The 24,444-nt window shown below is 39.2% G+C and overlaps 1 long non-coding RNA gene and 1 other non-coding gene across 2 annotated transcripts; both read left to right on the plus strand.

The window, feature by feature from the left end:
- The first annotated feature begins 15,148 nt into the window (after positions 1-15,148).
- TRNAD-GUC (transfer RNA aspartic acid (anticodon GUC)) lies at positions 15,149-15,220 on the plus strand. The gene has a single exon. It is a non-coding gene; the product is annotated as a tRNA-Asp (tRNA).
- A 7,912-nt stretch (positions 15,221-23,132) lies between these two features.
- Positions 23,133-24,021, plus strand: LOC117218913 (uncharacterized). The gene is made up of 2 exons (XR_004489916.2): positions 23,133-23,728; positions 23,814-24,021. It is a non-coding gene; the product is annotated as an uncharacterized LOC117218913 (long non-coding RNA).
- Positions 24,022-24,444: the final 423 nt, after the last annotated feature.

Here is a 24,444-nt window from a genome sequence, read left to right on the forward strand (position 1 = left end):
TATATATATTTTTGTTTATTTTTTGTTATAAAAACATCTTTTATCCTCTCACCTCCTCATAACATATCCACCTTACAATTTCACAATATGCTCCGCAATACTAGTTTGTAATTTACATTAATACATCGCAATAAACACATGCAATAAAATTATAGCCTAAGCAAACGAACTCTAGTTATAAGTAGATGTAAGTGCAACTGCCAGCGTTATCCTTAAGTTACTCATTAGTCCTTAATTTAGTCTGAATTAATTATACATAGTCATTATCTCATGATAATTATCTCCTCCGAACCAAATACGTTTACCAAAGATCTGTACAGTTTTATTTTCTTCGTGCCTTTCTGTACATATACGTCTATTCATTGTACTAGTAAAACCATACTCGATGGAAGTTGTCATTAATTACAATAAGTGTCGTGTAAATATTCTGTAGACAAACTGTGCGTGCCTGGATTTCCTAGCCTTTAGTTTAGTATTTTAAGTTTTCAATATTGTTATACTCTTTTTGATCGTTTAAGTTTATTGTATCTCTCTGTATATATTGTTTTTAATGTGGCACAATAAACGCTCTGTTAAAAAAAAAAAAAAAAAGTGGTTAGTATCCCCGCCTGTCACGCGGGAGACCGGGGTTCGATTCCCCGTCGGGGAGAATATATTTTTGTTATTATACATGATTCGATCTCATCATAACCTTAATTTTAGTTTTGTATTATATGCTTTTTTTTTAGTAATAAGAAGTACAACCGATACCTCTCGCAAATAGCAAAAACGCGCAATAAACTAACCATGGCTGTTATTAAAATTATAAATGCGATAATAGATAGTATCAACAATAACGTAGCATAAGCACATGAATTAACTGCAATAAGTGCACTCACTTAGATTATAAGCATAGTCATAGGTATTAATTAATAACTTCCCTCAAACCAACCCCATAAAACCAAAGATTGTACAGTTTTTCCTTACTCGTGCCTTTCTGTACATATTACACATATTAATAATTTAGTAAACCAAACTTAGTCATAAGTGTTAAAAGTTGCAATAAGTGCAGTATACATATATAATTATAAGATTAAACCGTGCGTGCTCGGATTTCCGAGCCTTTAGTTTAGACTATAAATTCTAGATTATTGTTACACTTTTTTTTCTGCGTTTGAGTTTATTGTATCTTTTGTATATATTGTATTTTTGTTGGCACAATAAACGCATTGTTTAAAAAAAAAAAAAAAAAAAGCGGTCAGTATCCCCGCCTGTCACGCGGGAGACCGGGGTTCGACTCCCCGTCGGGGAGAATCATTTTTTATTTTTATTTTTTATTTTTTATTTTTAATTTTTAATTTTATAATTGCCTACCAAATCTGATTTAACTATTATGTTATTTTATCTAGTTTACTACTTGTGTATTATTATTCGTAAATGGATTTTGCTATACTATTAATATTATTTCTGTATTATATCCTTATCTATTACTACTCTAATAATAAGAACTTAGCATTAATATAAACATAAGCTACACATAATCCCTAGATATACCAAAATCAAACATCGTGCAAATAGACATAAGGGCAATAATGTATAGTATTTATAAGGTAGAGTAAGCATTCGCAATTAACAAATAACTATATTTAATTAGCATATAAGTATAGACATAGATATTAACTAATAACTTCCCCCCCCCACCCCCACCCCTACCTATAAAACCAAAGATTGTACAGTTTTTTTCCTACCCGTGCCTTTCTCTACACAAATACAACCATTAGCAATTAAGTAAACCAAACTTAGCCAAAGTATATAAGAGCTGCAATAAGTGCCATAATAGAGAATATAAGTTTAAACCGTGCGTGCCCGAACGTCTGGGCCTTTAGTTTATAAATTATATCTTTTACTTGTTATACCTTTTTTTTTAGCGTTTAAGTTTATTGTACCCCATGTAAATATTGTATGTAATTTTGGCACAATAAACGCTTGTTACAAAAAAAAAAGTGGTTAGTATCCCAGTTCGACTCTGACCGTCGTAGGAGTAGGACGTGCCCCTCGAGCAGCCGAAGGACGCTACAAGCAACGACGCGCAACAGTGAATACACGAAATATACGGCATACCCAGCAAAAAGCATAGTGGAAATTGTATGCAACAGTATATAAAGCAAATAAAAAGTGAGTGCCAATAGTTTAATAACCCCAAAAGGGGTTCCACCAGCGGAGGAACATGTGACAGAATATGCACAGACTCCAGTTACAAGTGATTCCACGAGTAATGTGAAAAAAAATGTAATCTTAAATTTAATTGCTAATCACGATTACGCAGATATAAGTAAATTAATACGTAATCAACAAATTAAAGACATTATAAAAGGAAAAAAACAAACAAAAAGGCTGAATCCATCGCCTACAATAGTGCCAAGAAGATTAGAAAGAGAAAGCATCACAACACCTAACACAAATATGAAGCAAATCAATCAAAAAAAAATTCAAAAAGAAGACAGTAAAACTACAGGAAATCCCTCAAACGAGGAACTAATAGAAGAAAACAGAAACCTCACCATGTTAGTGGAAAAACTAACGAAACAGCTGGAAAAAATTTCCATGCCGACACCACCACGGACCCAGGTAGAGACAGACGGGTAAGAAAAGATGGAAATCGCCTGCGAAGACCTCACGGAGATACCCGAGAAGGACAATTGGACGAGGGTGGCCTCAAGGAGAGGCAAGCAAGGAGAGGCGGCAAATACGGCCGACAGCCGACACCGACCAGGACCCAGCAGTGCCCCCGCTCAGTCATGCCCCCCGCAGCACCACAGACGGACAACGACGTCACAAAACACCGAGATACCGACAGGCACCCCTGTAAGCGCATCAAACGCAACAGGTAATGGAAAACGAAATCTACGCAACCTCGACGACACTATACAACGCGAATCAACTTTCACGCAAAAACCGCCCCCAATCACATTACATACAAACACGGTAAAAGACATAATAGACATACTTTCGAAAAAAATAAAAGACTTTAGCATAAGAAGGATAAATAACAATAAACACATTCTACAGACACATACATTAGACAATTATAAAATAGCTTGCGAAATATTAAAACAACGGCAAATACAATTCTTCACTTATACACCAAAAACTGAACGAAATATCACGGTATTATTAAAAAATATAGAGGGTAACTTCGACACAAACGAAATATTAGAAGCGTTAAAAAATAAAAACATAGAGAACCTAACATTCTTATCGGTAAAAAGATTCTCGACGAAAAGAGCCTCGGACGAAGGCAGAATCTTGCCCATTTTCCTGGTTCAGTTATCCGCAACCAGCAAACTTAACAACCTACACCAAATAAAAACCATTTTACACACGTGTGTGAAATGGGAAAAAATAATAAAGAAAGACCGCATCCAGTGTAAAAGATGCCAAAGAATTGGCCACGTGGCCTCTAACTGTAACTTGAGTTACCGCTGCGTGAAATGCGAGAACGATCACAACCCCGGCGAGTGTCCGCGCTCCTCCACGTCGCATTCCGAATCGGCGAAGACCCCGCCGTATTGTGTTAATTGTAAAAATTTCGGGCACCCAGCTTCCTATAGAGGCTGCCCGAAACTGAAAGAAATAAAAGAAAAAATAGAAGCGAGGAAAGAAGCCATCAAATTAGAACAAAATAGGAAACAGAAAATTCAAACAAACTTTGTAAAGTCAGGCATATCATATAGCGCCGCATTAGCAAAGAAAACAACCCCCCCAGAGCACACAACACAAACACATCCACCCTCACACACACCCCAAAACCGTCCTACACAAAGTCCCATCCTCGAACAAATAAAAGAAATCATAGAAGTCGCAGTAAACACACAAATCACACGCCTTTTAACAAAGATCCAATCTAACAGTGACAGAATCGACATTATAGCACAAGCATTAGATATAGAAATTTAAATAGAATTCAACGCCTTCAACAACAATAGTACCACTCAACAAACCCCTACGGGAAAAACATATCACCACACACTAAAAATAATAGAAATAAATGTCAATTCACTAATATCAAACGAGAGAAGAGCATCTCTCACAGAATTTCTCAAAGTACATGACCCGGATGTAGTCTTTCTGTGCGAAACAAAATTAAACCATAGACACCGGGTTAATTTTAAAAATTATTCATTCCTTAGAAACGACAGGCCAAAGGCTAAACAGGCCGGGGGAACAGGAATTTTAATAAAAAAAACATGAAATTCAAGCGCATCCAGCCAAACTATCTCGAACGCACAACCCTAGAAACAACCATAGCACAGCTAAAAATCCAGAACAATAATCTATTTTTAATAGCAGCCTATGCCACCAGTAGCTGCAAGAAAGAGTTTATTGGAGAGCTCAAACTCGTATTCGAAAGATTAAACTTGCACAATACTAACAATTATTTTCTATTAGCTGGAGACCTAAATGCAAAACATACCGAATGGCACAACCCCATAGACAATAAAAGAGGAATCACTCTAAAAAATTGGCTACACCAAAACCAAATCCAATACAGAATATCCCTACTTAACACCGCAGTCCCATCTTTTCCAACAAGTAGCGCATTTATTGACATCTGCCTAGCAGACAGTAGGATCAAATTTCACAACCTCCCCTCAGCCGGTAGATTAGAATCATTCGAATACGACAGTGACCATAGAGCCGTTGAGATGATAATTTCCCTTAACACCGACGAACCCATGGAAATAGACCAACCAAACCCAACCATCAAATACAACTTCTCCAAAACCGACTGGCACGAGTTCAAAACCAATCTGACGAATATAGACGACACTGAGATGCCAAACACGAGAAACCTAACAATTGACGAAATCAACAAGCACATAGAAAAATTAAATGCAAATATCAACACCGCTATAGACCGTACAGTACCTCGCATCACAGACGACTACAATTCCACCGACAGGTACATAACACCGACTATAAAAAATCTAAGACGGATAAAAAGCACGCTAATAACAAGACTAAACAGACTATCCGCAATCAACAATTACACCCCCGCAAATGACACACAAATATCGAGACTGAAATACACTTTGAAAAAAGTAAGACACGAAATCAAGAGGGCCTTTCATAATTCGGTGAGCGATTACTGGAAAAACAAAATTTCAAACATCACAATACATAAACCAAAAGATCTATTCCCAACAGTAAACACAATTTTTCGCCCGAAAGAAACAAATAGCATAGACACACTACAGATTCACAGCTCCAATACAGAAATCATAACGAACGCTGACATAAACCAGAACGCCATACAAACCGACGATGACGGCAATCTACAAATCCTAAACATAGACGACAAACTAAACATCTTAGGCGCACATTTTGAAAAGGCGCACACACAGAATAACCACATCGGCAAAACACAACTATCAAACATAATTGAACAGAAAATAAACACATTAAAAGCCGAGATAGACGACGACAGACGTAACGACAGAACGGTATGCACATTTTCGGACACAAATAAAGCCGAAAATCCAAACCCAAAGACAATCCCACCCAATTTCTTCACCTCAGTCTACGAACTCGTGTCAGTGCTGAAAAAATTAAACAGTAAAAAATCATTTAGCTTCGACAATATCCCGAACATAGTTTTAAAACATCTACCTCCACTATATATCCACAATTACAGTATAATATTCAACAATTGCCTAAACAGAGCATATTTCCCGACAGCCTGGAAAATTGCAAAATTAATAGCAATAAAAAAGAAAGGAAAAAATAGTAGCGACCCGTCTAGTTACCGACCAATCAGTCTCCTGCCCAATATCAGCAGAATCTTCGAAGTGACAATAAATAAAGCAATAGACTCATTCTGCACAAGCAATAACTTAATACCGGAAACACAATTTGGATTCAGATTCAAACACTCGACAATACACGCCATCACTAAATTCACTTCGGACATTTGCTGGGCAAGAAATGCCGGAGACTGCGTCGGTGCAGTACTTTTAGATTTAGAAAAAGCATTCGATACAGTTTGTCAAACTAATGAAAAGGAATTTCCCAATATATCTCGTGAGAATAATATGGAACATGGTACATGGGAAACAGTTTTATGTCACCGAAGGCGGTAACATCTCCTCCAAAGTTTTCACTGTACAGAACGGTCTTCAACAAGGTACTGTCAATTCCCCTATCCTGTTTAGCCTATATATCAGTGATCTGTTAAACATGTACGACCTGAATAACGACTACCAGAAAAGTGCCATTGCATACGCAGACGATCTCTTAGTATACATCACTGACAATAAACCATCCAGAATAAAAATACAGCTACAGGATTTATTTAACAAGATTCAAGATTATTTCTACACATGGAAACTAAAACTAAATATCAACAAATGCGAGACAATACTATTTAGACCATACATTTCAATGATTTCAGACGCAAACAATGACGTACGAGCGCACAGTAAACATTTTCAATTACACGATGGCAGCGACAGTAACAATAAAATCCCACACAAACAGGTCGTTCGTTATTTAGGCGTACACTTAGATTTTAAATTAAACTTCAACGACCATGTAAATATTCAGTTAGACAAAGCACAAAAGGCATTTGCGGCGAATAAACGTATCTTCTATTCAAAAGATCTCAATACAAACGTCAAAATACTATGCCACAAATTATTGGTACGCCCAATTATAACATACGGTGTCCCAATATGGTTTAATATCAGCGCCAGTACAATGGAGAAGATATGGGTATTCGAACGCAAGTGTCTCAGAGCCTGTCTCAACACATATAGAACACCGGAATCAAATTACACAAAAAGAGTCAGCAACTATAAACTACTACAGAAAGCTAGAATCATTCGCATAGACCTCTCCATCTTAAAATTAATCAGAAACCATTGGGCGAACATACGAAACATCACAAACAATAACCTTATATACAGCTCTACCTATCCCAACCCACTATACTTTGAAAAAGCCAGACTAACAGGATATACACCACCAGAATCCTTTATATATCTAGACAATGCAGGCCTTATACAAAACAAGTATGGACAACCGATAATTTATCATTTCAACAGAAAGAACTACAATAAAAAAATTACATACAACAGTGAAATAAATTTCGACGACCCAAATATAAGATTTCGCTATAAGCTCACGCAACACGATTTAAAAGACAAACATAGAAGCGACACAAAAAAATATTGGTGGCTTGATTTAAACAATATTGTTAGTTAACTAGTATTTAAAAAATTGTAACATGCAATCCGTCCTCGATAGTATAGTGGTTAGTATCCCCCCCCCCCCCAGTTCCACTCTGACCGTCGTAGGAGTAGGACGTGCCTACAAGTGCCCCTTGAGCAGGTCAAAAAGCACCCGGGAAGAAGGGAACGTACAAACGGACGACGGCGCGTTGCAGTGCTTGTAGCGTGCAGCAGCAAGCAAGAAACGAAAAATAAAAAAAAGAAATAATAACATAAACAATAAAGTGAGTGACGATAACGAAAAAACCCCGAAAGGGGTTTTGCAAGAAAGTGACCATGTGCCAGAAGTGACTAGTGCCTTAATTAACATTAATAGAGATCCCGCAGGGAGCTCTAATAAAAGAAACGAGATCCTCAAATTAATCTCAAGCATCAAACATGCAGACGTAACCAACCTGATACTATCTCAGCAAATTAAAGACATCAGCAAAGGTAGAAAACCGACGAAAAGATTAAACCCATCACCAACAATAGTTATAAGGAAAACCAAAAAAGATAACGCAACCAGTGACATCATGAAGACCCCCAATCAAGGAAAGGCACAAAAACCAAACAAAAACACAAAAAGCAATGTCAATTCCGACTCCAGCGGCTCAGGTAGAGTCAGAACCAGAACCAGAAAAAATGGAAATCGGCATGGAGAGCCACGTGTCGGGGTGTCCAGAAGGGGGCAGCTGGACAAGGGTAGCGTCTTCAAGAAGAGGGCAGCAAATGAAGGACACGGCAGGCACGGCCATAAAAATAAAACAGAAACAGCCGAATTTCAACGACGTCTCCGCTCAGCCAGGCCCCCTGCAGCCCAACGGACCTGGACCATCGACTCGGCAAGCCGGACCCTCGAAAGGCATCCCTTCGCAAGTGCCTTGTAGTGGGAGCGCGACAACGAGTGGCATCCATTCAAAGACGGAGGACGAGCGTCAAAATCCCACCTCCATCAAACCACCACCAATAACGGTAATCGAAGGAAACACGAAAAACACGATAGACATAATAAAGAAAACAGGTATCACAAACAATTTTTTTGTCAAAAATATTAATCGCAACAAACACGTAGTACAAATTCTCAACATAGTAGAATTTAAAAAAATATGTTTAGCGTTAAAAAATAATAACGTTAAATTTTATACGTTCACACCGAAAAACGAAAAGCATAAAATAGTGCTAATAAAAAATCTAGATGGCGGCTTCGATCCCGAAGAAATTTTATTAGAGCTACAAAACAAAAAAGTAGAAGGCCTAAATTTTATAAACGTGAATAAGTTCAAAACGAATTATTCAGTAAAAAACAATACAAATCTTCCAATATTTTTAGTTAAACTCTCGCCGGATAGTAAATTGGAACAACTAAAAAATATCAAAGTAGTTTTGCATTCGGCAATCACCTGGGACAAACTAAACAAATCCAACCAGGTACAGTGTAGGCGATGTCAAAGAATAGGACACGCGGCAGCCAACTGTAATTTAGAGTATAGATGTGATAAATGCGCAAAAAAACACAACCCGGGTGAATGTAAACTCCCCCCAATAGACGATAAGAACAGGGCAGAAAATATAGATAAAGCTTACTGCGTCCACTGTAAAAACTTCGGCCACCCCGCCTCTTACAAAGGATGCCCTAAACTCAAGGAGATTAGAGAAAAAATAATAGAAAGAAGAGAGCTACAGATAGCCCAGAAAAATAACAGAGTAAACGCTATCTATAAAAAAGTAAACCCAGGGATAAAATACAAGCGAAATAGTGTCAGGTAACAACAGGACCCCCCTAACAACACCCCCTGCCTACTTCACAAGTTTATCCGCACGCACACAGTCAAGCATCCAACACCCAAAATCCTACCATCTCCTTAAATAATCCATCACTCTCCCTAATAGACGAAATAAAAAAAGCCATCACACAAACCGTAAATAGTCAATTCGAAAAAATAGCAGAGCAAGTCAAGAGCAATGCCGAAAAAATAAACATCATACTAAACATATTAGACATAAACTTGGAATAGAAATGGCTCCCCCAGTTAACAACCAAAGATTAGTCGATAAACTAAACATCGTTTCGGTAAATGTAAACTCCATAATCACCAACGAAAGACGAGCGACTTTAACAGACTTTTTGACATTACACGCCCCTGATATAACACTACTCTGCGAAACAAAACTTAGTCCTAGCCATAAGCTATTTTTTAAAGATTACAACTTAATAAGGACAGACAGACCAAACTCTAAGCAGGGTGGGGGAACGGCTATTTTAATTCGCAATAGTTTCAAATACAAGACAAGAAACATACGCACAGACAACGCAAATCCATGTCTTGAATTCACGATAATAGAAATTAGTTTACCCGATAACCATAAATTATTACCTATAGCAGGCTATGCAACAAGCAACTGCAAGAAAGAATTCATGCAGGATCTCAAATGCCTTTTCCAGAAACTAAAACTGGAACAAACAAAAAACTTATATCTCCTTGCAGGTGACCTCAACGCAAAACACACTGCATGGGGTAACACTCTAAATAACAGTAGAGGTACATCACTACACTTGTGGAACATAGAAAATCAAATTACATATAGAACATCACTGTACAGTACCGAATCCCCATCTTATCCCAAAAGCAACTCCTATATTGACTTATGCTTAGCCGACAACAGAATTAAATTCCACAATACAGAATCGGGAAAAATAAAATGCATAGAATACGATAGCGACCATAAAGCACTGCAAATGACCATCTCTGTAGATACAATGCCGTTACTTCTGCTGGACATAGATGTTCCAATCCAAAAAAATAATTACAACAAAGCCGACTGGCCACTGTTCGAAAAACATCTGGAAGATAAGCACGAAGAATTCACCATTCCTAACGACAGAAACCTTTCAACAAATGAAATAGACGACTACCTAATCCAAATAAACGAGCACATAATAGAAGCAATAAATAATACCGTACCAAAATACAATCACAACCAGAACTCGACGGACAAGTACATTACGCCTAACATAGACAGACTCCGCAAAGACAAAAGTTACCTAATCACACAAATAAATAACATTAAGAGAAATAACACTCTATCGTACCATGACCAAATAACCGTAAAAGCGTTAAATAAACTGCTAAAGAAAGTGAGACATAAAATAAAATTAGCCTTCTATCAATCAGTCAGCAACCATTGGAAACAAAAAATATCTAACGTAGCAAAAATAGAACCTAAAAAACGATTCCCAGAAATTAATAGTATATTCAGACAGAAAGCATACGACACAATAGATACACTAAAGATACCACAAAACTTATCACCCTTGTTACACGACGCAGAAATAGATAGTGATACTTTAGAAAAAGACAGCGACAACAATTTTATAATTCACAACACCACAGATAAATTAAACATACTAGGTACTCATTTCCAGCAGGTACACACCCAAAATGAACACATGGGAAAAACACAACACACCAATATCATAACACAAAAAATTAGAGTTCTTAGAGAGAAAATTGAGTCGGACAAACGAAATCACAACAGCATCTGTCAATTCTCTAACCAAAACAAATCAAGCAATCCCAATAAACCCAACACTCCCGAAAACTATTTCACAAACATCCTAAGCCTTCACAATATATTCCGAAAATTAAACGGCAAAAAATCATCCAGCTTTGACGAAATCCCAAATATAGTCTTAAAAAAATTACCCGAACGATACATATATTACTACACAATCTTATTTAATAACTGCCTAAACCTATCATACTTCCCTTTGAACTGGAAAACGGCAAAACTAATAACTATTAAAAAAAGAGACAAGGAAGGTAGCAATTTATCGAGCTACAGGCCCATCAGTCTACTTCCAAATATTAGCAAAGTGTTCGAAATAATCATCAACAATGTAATCAATAGCTACTGTATGAAACATAACATCATCCCCGAAACACAATTCGGTTTCAGACATCGACACTCCACTATACACGCTATAACAAAATTCACCAATTGCAGGCAATTGCGTAGGCGCATGTTTCATAGATCTGGAAAAGGCATTTGACACTGTCTGGCTCGAAGGGCTGTTTTTCAAACTGTTAAAAAAACAATTCCCCATACATTTAATAAAAATGCTATGGGATATGTTGCACGGCAAACGTTTCTTTACTACCGAAGGAAACCAAAAATCCACAAAAAAATTCTCCATTAACAATGGCCTACAACAAGGAACAGTTAACTCCCCCATCCTGTTCAACATCTACATGAGCGACATGCTCAAAATGTTCGGACTAAACAACACAGACGTCACAAACGACAAATCCGCAATAGCGTTCGCTGACGACCTCCTAATATACATAAATCACAGCAAACCCTCCCAAATCCAAATAGATCTGCAAGCGTTATACGAAAAAATAGAAAACTACTTTCAAACATGGAAACTAAAAATAAACCCACAAAAGTGCGAAACAATCCTGTTTAAACCTTACATTTCAAAAATATCAGACGCTAACAATGACGTGAGGAAACACGGAAGAAAATTTTCAATACACACGACGGACCGACCAGACGAACAAATCCCACACAAAGACACAGTACGTTATCTGGGGGTATTTTTAGACTTCAAATTAAATTATTGCGACCACATACAAATTCAAATAAAAAAAGCCAGCAAAGTCTTCATGTCGCACAAAAAACTTTTCTATTCCAAATACCTACACAAATCCGTAAAAATACTCTGCTACAAAACACTTATCAGACCAATCCTAACATATGGCTGTCAAATTTGGTTTAATATCAGTGCAAGCACCATGGAGAAACTCAGACTATTCGAAAGGAAATGCATCCGGGCTTACCTAGACAAATACAGGTCACCCCAATCAAATTACACCAAATTAATAGCGAATCACACACTTTACGAAGAAGCCAAAATCATTCGAATTGACTTATTTATAATAAAACTAATTAGAGATCATTGGAGAAAAGTTAACACTGTAACCACCAACTCCCTCATATCACATTCATTATATCCAAACCCACTATATTTCCATAAAACACTACAAACCGGCTATATACCACCCGAAGCCTTCATATACCTGGACGGATCGGGACTCATTCAAAACAAAAACAAGCTACCCGTAATATATCACTACAACAGAAAAACATTTGAGAAAACAATACCATACAATAGCGACCTACAGAAGCCGAGGCTCGGGAGGAAGAGTGCGGCACCAGCGAGCACGTGTCGAAAAGCTACGAGAGGAAAAAGGAAACGTTGCGAGCATAAATCTCGCAAAAGCCTTACATCAGAAATTATACCCTGGAGTTTCGTCAGCACAGTCAGCCGCTGAAAGAATGGAGGCTACTGCTACGCTCCGCGCAATAACGCTCTGCGTTACCACGCGCTCCATGGGGTTTGGCACAGTAAATATTTTTATCGCATTACTTGACTTACATAACGTGCCTAACAGAGGATCAGTTTATCAGATGTACCGCGTATCTCTCGCTTTATTTGAAGCTAAAATGCAAAAGTGCCAAGAGGCTGTTTCTGTAATCACAGATCATGCAGATCTGTATGAACACTTGAACAACAGTTCAGACTTTATGAGAAACTGCAGGTCCAGGGCAGTCATGCCCGATCCCATAGTGCGACCCATAAACGCTCTCGGTCCCATCAAGGTGTATGATAGTATTTACTATCCCAAGGTAGCTGTCGAAAGACACGATAGCAATGGACGGTTCATACCACAGAGTGAGAGGGTTTTATTTTCTAATCTACGACGAACAGTTGTTGCTCTGGCGGATAATAATGTAGCCATAGAGCACCGTCGTCGCTTCCATGAAAACAATCATATGCCTGGATGCAAATGGAACGACCAACACATCCTGTTGAACCCCGACGATATCATCTCGGGTGATTACAATCTAGACCATCTCATAGAAGATATGGATGACATTCAGGCCAAAGTGGCCTTCTTAGCTAAGAAGTCACCTAAATACTTCACGGAACCCGTCAACTTTAGCCCTGAAGGAAACAAATCATTACTGGTCTCCAACTATCAAGCCGGAATGAAGGTTAAGGACCGTAACGTTAATGAAACACTCGCTGATTATGTCCAACGTATGCGAGTTGATGGAGACATCTCCGATTTCGAAAATCTACAACGGCTAACTGGAGCGGAGCAGCTCAACGCAGCATTATGCCTGTTAGGAGAGAGACCAACTACAACTGCGGCCATGTATCCTGTATATGCGAATCGGGACGCTACTTGTAGTGTCGAGACCAGCAATATGTCCTACAAAGCGGCACGAAGCATTACTTAATTACAATTAAAAAGAAAGGCAAAGACAGTAGCGACCCTAATAGCTACCGTCCAATCAGTCTCCTCCCTAATATCAGTAAAGTATTCGAAACAATTGTAAATGAAGCGATCAATAACTTCTGCAACTCCAGAAACATCATCCCAGAATCCCAATTTGGCTTCCGTCACAAACACTCCACCATCCATGCAATTACCAAATTCACCTCCGATATCTGCTGGGCCAGAAATGCAGGCGACTGCATAGGAGCCGTGCTCATAGATTTAGTGAAAGCCTTTGACACTGTCTGGCTGGACGGACTTTTCTTTAAACTACTAAAGAAAGAATTTCCCATACATCTAATTAAAATCATCTGGAGCATGCTGCACGATAAAAAATTCTATGCAATAAACGGTCAATACAAATCAAGCAAAAGCTTCAATATCGTTAACGGCCTGCAACAAGGCACAGTAAACTCTCCTGTCTTGTTTAATATATTCATTAGCGACCTATTACAAATGTATGGCCTAGATAGCGACAACTCTAAAGGGGCGATTGCCTTTGCGGACGATATCCTAGTCTACACACGCGACAACAAAGTATCCAAAATACAAACCGAACTACAGGAAACGTTCAATAAAATTCAAGATTATTTCCACACATGGAAACTAAAACTAAACATTAATAAATGCGAAACAATTCTCTTCAGGCCGTATATCTCAAAAATCTCCGACGCCAATCATGATGTACGAAAACATCACAAAAACTTTCACATCCTTGACAAACACAATCCAAACGTCAAAATCCCCCACAAAGAGATTGTGCGCTATCTAGGCATACACCTAGATTTCAAACTAAACTTCAATCAACACATAGAAACACAAATTAACAAAGCACAAAAAGCATTTCTCTCCCTCAAAAGATTATTTTATTCGAAAGACCTCAATAAAACGGTAAAAACCCTCTGCTACAAATTATTCATACGACCGATCCTAACATACGGCTGCCCCATCTGGTTCAACATCAGCGCTGGAACCATGGAAAAATTACGGATCTTCGAGCGGAGATGCCTGAGAGCCTGCCTCAATAAATACCGGACACCCGAATCCAACTTCACAAAGAAGATCAAAAACCACAAACTTTACGAGGACGCCAAACTCATCAGAATAGACCTGTTCATCCTCAAACTAATCAGGAACCATTGGGCCAACACTCGCAACATAAACTCCAACAGCCTCATTTTCGCCACCACATATCCAAACCCAATGTATTTCACCGAAACAATGAAAACTGGCTACATCCCCCCTGAATCCTTCATCTATTTGGACAGTGAGGGCTACATACAAAATTCGAACAACGTACCAATAATTTACCACGCCTACAGAAGAACATTCGACAAACACATCAAGTACAACAAAAACATCAAGATGGACGACCCAAACATACGTTTCAATTATAAATTATCCACAATAGACCTAAGGGACAAACATCGTCAGAACACCAACACATATTGGTGGCTATAACACCACCTAAACATAAATCAGGCGCATATACACCCGATTAAAATCCCCCGATACTAATATGCAACAAACAAAATTTTCCAAGTGTCTGCCTCCTCGATAGTATAGCGGTCAGTATCCCCGCCTGTCACGCGGGAGACCGGGGTTCGACTCCCCGTCGGGGAGAATCATTTTTTATTTTTATTTTTTATTTTTTATTTTTAATTTTTAATTTTATAATTGCCTACCAAAGCTGATTTAACTATTATGTTATTTTATCTAGTTTACTACTTGTGTATTATTATTCGTAAGTGGATTTTGCTATACTATTAATATTATTTCTGTATTATATCCTTACCTATTACTACTCTAATAATAAGAACTTAGCATTAATATAAACATAAGCTACGCATAATCCCTAGATAGACCAAAATCAAACATCGTGCAAATAGACATAAGGGCAATAATGTATAGTATTTACAAGGTAGAGTAAGCATTCGCAATTAACAAATAACTATATTTAATTAGCATATAAGTATAGACATAGATATTAACTAATAACTTTCCCCCCACCCCTACCTATAAAACCAAAGATTGTACAGTTTTTTTCCTATCCGTGCCTTTCTGTACAAAAATACAACCGTTAGCAATTAAGTAAACCAAACTTAGCCTTAAGTATATAAGAGCTGCAATAAGTGCCATAATAGTGAACATAAGTTTAAACCGTGCGTGCCCGAACGTCTGGGCCTTTAGTTTATACCTTTTTTAGCGTTTAAGTTTATTGTACCCCATGTAAATATTGTATGTAATTTTGGCACAATAAACGCTTGTTACTAAAAAAAAAAAAAAAAAAGTGGTTAGTATCCCCGCCTGTCACGCGGGAGACCGGGGTTCGATTCCCCGTCGGGGAGAATATTATTTTATTATTTTTTTTTCTTTTCTTCTCTAATTATGTTTTCAACATGAATACATGTAAATTAGCTTCTCTAATCCTCCCCCCCCCTTCACCTCCCTATCCCCATTCCTCTGCTTCCCCCTAATTACATAAGATCGATCCGATATAGTTTTTCTCGCCATTTTTCTATATGTAAAATACCAAACGACAGACCAAATCCCAATTTATAATACTCGACATCGCCTAGCAATAAGTGCGACAATAACATAACAGACCAGACCACGCGCACTCCAGGTTAGGAGTCATTGGTCTTTATTATATGTAACTTCTACACGCCACGTTTTCCTTATTTTTGTACGTTTGTTATAAGGACATCTTTGTTATACCTTTTTTTGTTATTTCGCTTTTTATGTATATTTTATTGGCATAATAAACGTATGTTAAAAAAAAAAAAAGCGGTCAGTATCCCCGCCTGTCACGCAGGAGACCGGGGTTCGACTCCCCTAGTAAAACAATACTCGATTAAGTTGTCACTAATTACAATAAGTGTTGTGTAAATATTCTGTTGACAAACTGTGCGTACCTGGATTTTCTAGCCTTTAGTTTAGTATTTTAAGTTTTCAATATTGTAATACTTTTTTTTTATCGTTTAAGTTTATTGTATCTCTCAGTAGGTATATATGTTGCGTTCTGCAATGAAGGGCGAGGGGAAGGCTGAAACCGGGGGGGAGGGTAAAGGGAAGGAAGCGTCATCGTGAGCAGCACGCGTTGGCGGAGGGGATATCGAAGCGATATCGGGGATTTTGATATAATATTGTAGAGAGCAAGAGAGAGGGATGCATTGCAGCGGTTGTTCTCTCTCTTGCAAACGATGCGAATTTTCTCGGGCGTTGCGGAAGTGTTTTGAAGAGAGGCGCCATGCATTTGTAGAAGTTTGTGGTTTTGTATCCGGAGAGACTCGCGGATGCTTTACCCGGGGAAGTCGCTTGCGAAGCGATATCGGGATTTTGGTCTCATTAAGATTTTATTATAGTAACGTTTTTTATCTCGGCATAATATTGTAGAGAGCGAGGGAGAGGGATACGTTGTAGCAGTTTTTTCTCTTGCACCATAAATAGGTTGCTGAAACACGACGCGAGTTAAACGGTTACCATACTGCGCATTGTGACAACGAAGTTTTTTTAAAGAGAAGTACATATATATATTATATATCTTGAAAAATTTTCGCGGTTGATTTTATTGTAGACGGGTTTAGTTTTAAAAAAAACTTTATTTGCAAAGAACTTGCTATTATTAACGTTCATTCCGGGGAAAGTGAATTGTTCGAGTTTGAGTTGGATTGCAATTATAAAGATTTAACGATGGAAGATCGTAAAAGTGCGTGGTACGTTACAAACTTTCTGCACGGAATACCGTTTAGAAATTTTAATGGTAAAATTAATTATCGGGTGTGAGGATATCGGGAATATCATAAGAAAATTTATACAGCCATATAAAAATCCCACAATTGGATACAAAGGAGGGATTATTGAACGGGACATTTTGTTAAAAATCGGAATAAAATCAAGAAACCTAGAGGACTTTGGGTGTCCGAAGTATGATATTTTGATAACCGACCCTTCATATGGAAAATTTGATAGTCCGTGCAGGTTGCATTGTTGGATACCAAAGAAAGGATTGAGTAAGAAATATCATTGTTGTTTGAGTAAGGTCCACGTTTTTAGGGAACGGCTGGTTAAATTAAAAGGTAATGGTATTTTTTTCTTTTATATTTATTGCAAATGATTTTCATTGTTTTTCTACTACATCTTCTTTTAGAGAGGGAAGATGGATTATCGGCGTGAGGAGGATAGGCTCCGAAGCTCTGTTACAAAAATGGTCATTACGAATTGAAACGTATGCCTTCGGCTTAAGAAATGCTCCAGCCACCTTTCAGCGATTTTTTTACATTTATTTTGCAACAAAAGCACGAGAGAGCATTCTGTACTCTTCGCGAAATTCTGACAACGGAACCCTTGTTCCAGTACCCAGACTTGGTACGGAGGCGGAAGTACTGCCGCGAGTTCCGGTGTGTATGGAGGGGGAAGGGCCGCGGCGAGCTCCGTGGTGGGAGAAGTCTCGCGGTTTCGCATTTTATACGCGTTATCGATAGTCGCTTACCTTCCGGTCTTCTCATCTTATTGAATTTAATTATGCAGCGTTTTCTTATCGCGCATCCATTTTTATGACGTTGTAGAGGGGAACTACACGTGTGCGCATATTAATAAATAGATGAGGCATAACGCGGAGCAAATCAAATCGTTCTCGCGAAGTAAAAGTGTACATGTCTGCAATCGATTTTATAGTTGACATGGATGCTTTCAACATCAAAAAAAAGTTTGAGTGTAAGGAGTTGGCCACCATAAATGTACATACCGGCCTAGAAATTCTCTACGAATTTGAACTAGGCGTCCGCTACACTGATTTGAGCAAAGCTGATCAAGAGTCTGCGTGGTATGTCACGAATTTTATACATGGGATCCCCTATAAAAATTTTTCGGGGAAAATAAATCATCAACAAAAAGACATCGGTCTTATAATTAAAATTTTCATTCGCGGCTACAAGGATCCCGTAATCGCATATAAGGGGGGGGGGGGGCATATAGAACAAGACATATTGCGCGAAATTGGCGTTCGAAGCATAAATTTAGAAGTTTTTGATTGCCCCAAATGTGAAACTTTAATCGCGGACCCGAAATATGGGTGCTGGAGAAACAGGAAGATCAAGGTCATGGAACTTGTCGCAGATATCAGCATCACCGTGCCTTCAGCGTAGGCTACTATCTTCATTGTCGATACGACAGCTCCGTGTGCGAGTATCGGACTTATTGCAACGAGAAAGATTGTATCGCGTGGTTCGCATCGGAGTTTTACAAGTTGAGCCTTAAATTGCAAATTTCGGAATTCGATACCGCCACGCATTGCCACGTGTGCGAAGAACCGTTCGGCGATCGCGACGTACGAGTGCGCGATCATTGTCATTTCACGGGCGCGCATCATGGTCCGGTACACAACAATTGCAATTAAGAGGACTCTTGGACACGTTATCTTCCAGGGTTTTAGTTTTCTCATCTTGTTGAATTTAAATATGCAGCGTTTTCTTATTGCGCTTCCATTTTTATGACGTTGTAGAGGGGAACTACGCGTGTGCGCATGTTAATAAATAGATGAAGCATAACGCGGAGCAAATCAAATCGTTGTTGTGAAAAGTGAGCATGCACCTTCTACTGAAAATATTTTAAACATGTCAAAAGTTGATTTCATCATCGATATGGATGGATTTAATATCCATAAAAATTTTGTTTGTAAGGAAATGGCAATCGTGAACGTGCAAACAGGCTACGCTGCCCGCTACGAGAAAAAGACATATTACGCGAAATTGGCGTTCGTAGCATAAATTTAGAAATTTTTGGTTGCCTCAAATTTGAAACTTTAATCGCGGACCCGAAATATGGGTCATATGACGTGCCATGTAGACTTCATTGTTGGACGCCTAGTTCAACTTCGAAGCAGAAGGTACAGCAGTACCACTGTGCCCTCAGCGAGGTGTGCAACGACAACAACGAGGGTGGAGACGCCAACGATGACGACAACGAGGGTGGAGACGTCAACGATGACGACGACGACAAGAATTGGTCGACGATGCGAGCGATTTCAACGTCGATTCCATGCCGATCGACAGCCCCGTCGGATACATTTTAGAGGTCGACTTAGAGTATCCTCAGGAAATTCATGATGCTCACGCGGATCTTCCATTTTGTCCGATTCATGAGGTTAGAGCGTTGCAAAAGAAATTGCTAGCAACGGATAGTGACAAGAACCGTTACGTTCTCCATTATCGATACCTCCAGCAATGTTTGAGACATAATTTAAAATTGAAGAGAATCCATCGGATACTGGAGTTCGAGTAATCGAGCTGGTTATACGTGCTTACATAGATTTAAACACGAGATTGCGCGCCAGCGCGAACACAGATTTCTCGACGAATCTGTTCAAACTGATGAACAACGCGGTTTTCGGAAAGACGATGGAGAACTTGCGAAATTGCGTGAAGTTGCTCTCACGATGGAGCGGTCAACACGGTGCAAAACGTTTAATATCCCGACCAAATTTCTACAGCTGTACCGTATTCTCCGAGGATTTTGTTGCGATTCAAATGAAACAGCTTTCCATTAAATTTTATAAACCCGTTTACATAGGCAGGTCGGTGTTGGACATATCAAAATTACGTTTGTATGATTTTCATTACAGCTACATGCATCCAAATTTTCAAGAGAGATGCAAAATTTTGTACACGAACACGGACAGTTTGATTTATCGGATTGCTTTCGACGTTGCGTACGAGAAGATAAAACGTGACATTGACTGATACGATACCAGCAATTACGACAGAGACAACGTGTATGGTGTTCCAATCGCGAACAACAAAGTCATCGAATTGATGAAGGACGAGAACGGAGGCAAAATCATGACAGAGTTCGTGGGTCTTCGCTCGAAAATGTATAGAACGCGATTCAGGTACAGAACAAAAACGATGTGAAAAAAAATTAAAGGAATTAGGACCAACGCGACGATCAAAAGTATAACTTTTAACGACTATTTGAAATGCCTTTACGATCACTTGGAAAAGTCGGTTTGCATTAAATTGATAAAGTGTGTAAAGCGTCGTGTGTATTCGATATCGCAGATGAAATTAGCGCTGAGTCCATACGACGATAAACGCTACATTACCAGTAATTCGATCGATACGCTTCCTTGGGAACATTATGATATCGCTAGGAGAGAGAAAACGGTTACTACTCCATGATCTTGTGGCGTCGCATTCCTCTACCTGAGCGCGGCCGCTAGCAATAAAACAAGTACCGTTCCTAATCCTCAAAATTCCCTAAAAAGCACGCACCCCTAATAAAACAATTCTCCTCACATCTGGACACCTCGACCCGCACGGGACTTTCCCAACTTTCTCTTTTCCTACGAAAGTCCATCTATTCCTTTCTTCCCTTCCAGTATAAAACAGACAAACGCGCAACTCCAAAAGCTCAGTCTGTCCGAAGTCGCTAGCCCTACGACACCACGCTAGTCGCGCCCGCGCTCATCAATAGCAATTCAATAAACTGTATTAATAGTAGCCTTAAACACGTTCTCCGATTCGCTTACCTTCCCTTCAGCGCTAAAATCTCATCCAACGCACACGCTCTCTTCTAGAGAGAGAAAACGTAAGAATGTATGATGGACTATCGGTGCGAAGAGGACAGGCTTCGCAGCTTTGGAAATTGGTCGGTCCCGTTTATTAAGCCGGAGGAGCTCGCGAACGCCGGATTTTATTATCTGAGGGAGGATGATTTCATGGCATGCTTCGCGTGCCGCATAGAACTCTATCGGTGGAAAGCCGGGGACAAACCTATGTTGGAACATGGCTTTTGTTCCAGCGGTTAAATTAAGATTCGGTAAAAGACCCCACTTCAAGGTTACTCCGTTGGGCGCCTCAAACTGGCGGAATTCGATTATAAAATCACTTATAAATCCGGCAAAACGAATCTTAACGTGGATGTATTGTCCCGAAATCCAGTCACGGCCCTTCCTATTTCCTCTGGCTCCAGTTCGCCTGACATGTTCGACGCGATAAGGCAGCCATCGCGATCTTTCGACCATACCTAGTGGCAATCTTCCCCGATTATCGGTCGCCAATCACCGTCAAGGAAACCTCCCACAGCATCCCCTTCCCCCTCGAACATCATCTAGTCCGCCATTAACTTTACCGCATCTTCCATTTTCTTCCGAGCTGCAATCGCCTTCCCTCTCGGTGGAACCACCCACCGGAAGAGCCAATACCTTGAGTCTTGACTCCCAATCAGAATCCGGCGACAAGGAAATACTTCTTGAAAATCATAACACTCCTGCCACATCGAACAGACGCACTTCGATTCATACTCGAGATCGCCTAATTATGCTTAACGACAATTTAGTAATTTTCGATGCGGGTGCAGTAGATTTATATACCAGCGAGAAAATAGCTAAAGCACGTGAACCAACCTTGTTGCGTGCTGGAGTATCGAATAGTGGTATTAAAAAACTAATACTATTACCTGTAAAATCCACCGAGTTGCATTCGACTTCCTACTAGAGAAGATTGTCCATCATCGCCATGGTTTTGCCGGCCAATCAAATTTCAATTTGTAAAAGAAAGTCAGGAAAGAATTGATGCAGACATAAACCGAATTAACATTGAAATTCAAAATTTAAAACCATTAAAAGTTAATAATGATACAATAGTATATTATACCATGGCTTTAACAATGGTGGATAATAAAATCTGTAATGCAATGACAAAAACGATATCGGCAATGCGCTGTTACATCTTGTCACGTCCCGCGACTAAAGCGCACCCGAATTCGGTATAGCTCACGTCTTGCCGGGTCGCCGGTCTGTCGAAAAATTTTGTAAAATGGTGTCTAATTACATCGCAATTTGACACCATTTGAGCGCTCGGCCCTTGAACTTTAAAATCCGAAAATGGTCGCAATAAAATTCATAATCACGAAACACGAATCAAATGTTCACAAAAGAAACATGGGAATTCTAGCAATGATCACTGAACGAAAAGCAATTTGGAAGAAAAGAATTAAAAACGTGACATTTCCCGAATTCACCATGTCGCTTTTAATGATAGAATTATAAATGACGAACGAGAATCACAGCTCGCCAAATAAAAACACAATCGAAGAAGCACTCGTAGAAACAGAAAATCAAAAACTGGTAGTAAAAAGTAATAAACGAACTGTGATTGCACTCGCGACTGGTCTTAGCTAATACTATTGTACCGCACTGTCTAGAACCTAAGATTTAACTGACGCGATGGCCCAGCAAACGTAGCCATCCCCACCAACGAGTATCCCCATACCATTCAGTCGCTGTGGCGATAGCAATACACTGGTGGGAAATGCGAAGCAAGAGTTGGCACATGGACCGGACGTGACTGTTCTTAGAACTGGCGCGCCAGCGGACGAAGATAGTATGAAGCAAGACTCCCTCATCTTGCTTGGTGTGTCACCATTGGAACATGACCCCAGATATACTCCTACCCCTATACTCTAAGATAAAAATCGCGTATATAAAAAGCCACAGAAACCCAATAAAGCAGTTCTAGATTCAGTGTCAACCCAGTTGTATCTACTTTATTCTGTACCTCTAGACCTCCGTCAGTATCGCCACCGTTCTACGTATTATTTTGTTAAACTTGTATTCTCTGCGGAAAATACACTGTGTATTACGACAAATTGGGATAGACGCCGTATTACTGAAGACAACGAAGCATCACTCCCTGTTTCACATACTTTATGTCTATTTGGGAATCCGTCCCGTAACAATAGCAAAGGTATGGAGCGAGATGAGGCACGAAGACTCGGTCTTACGAAACAGACGTGACTGCGATAAGAACCAGCGCGCCAGTGGATGCAGATAGAAAAGGTATGCAGCGAGATAGGGCAAGAAGACTCAATCCCATGCAGCGGACGTGACTGCGATAAGAGTCGGCACACCTGCAAGATTAAGATGGGAATGGAATGCAGCGAGACAGACCGCGAAGACTCAGTCGCACGGGTGCCCTCACCTATTTGACCACTGACTGCGCTCTATAAAAACACAGGCGAGGACCGCAGAAGTCAGTCAATTAAACCGAAGTCAAACAGTTAGTTACTTTTCTACGTTCATACCAAAAGTCGTAAAGTTATTTATCTCGACATCGAATTATATCCATTAAGGTAATTCGTATATAATATATATTGTAAAACTCAGTGCATAGTTTACTGTTCTAATGTAACCACCAATATTTTTCCGCCTACAAAGGATACACCCACGACACTCCACTCCCACTCCAGTCGCTGATAAGAAGATGTATAAAAGAGGGACCCCAAACCGCAGCAGTCAGTCATCATTCCTCAGCCATCGGGAATCCATCGCTCGATATTCGTAAACTTTTACTTTTTGTAACCTTCGATACTTTGAATAAATCGTGAGAGTTGGGCTACGGCTCAGCTCTTCCTTTTTTTTTATATTTAGTCACGAATTATTACGTGACACTAACGCCGTCTTTATATTATTAATAAAGCACGGTTTTTAAAAAAAGCTAAGCCAGGAGAGGAAACAATATATTCAGCACCAATTCAATAGGAAAAAATGGGATTATTAGTTGATTTCGTCAAACAAGAATAGGGTTCTTCGAACGACGGAAATACGGCCAGACGATTTTTTTCGAACCCTGAATTAGCATCTGAAATAACTGGAATCGACATTATATCGATAAAAAAGTTTCATAGGATACTTCAAGTCATTTCTTCACCGTATGAAATAGATATAACTAAATTTGAGGACCATACACAAAGTACAGCGAAACATTTTATTGACCAATATGAGTGGTATTATATGCCAGTCCCTATCCATAAATTTTTAATTCACGGAAAATAAATGATAAAATATG

The sequence above is a fragment of the Megalopta genalis genome, unplaced genomic scaffold, assembly GCF_051020955.1.
Source record: "Megalopta genalis isolate 19385.01 unplaced genomic scaffold, iyMegGena1_principal scaffold0026, whole genome shotgun sequence".
NCBI classification, from domain to species: domain Eukaryota; kingdom Metazoa; phylum Arthropoda; class Insecta; order Hymenoptera; family Halictidae; genus Megalopta; species Megalopta genalis.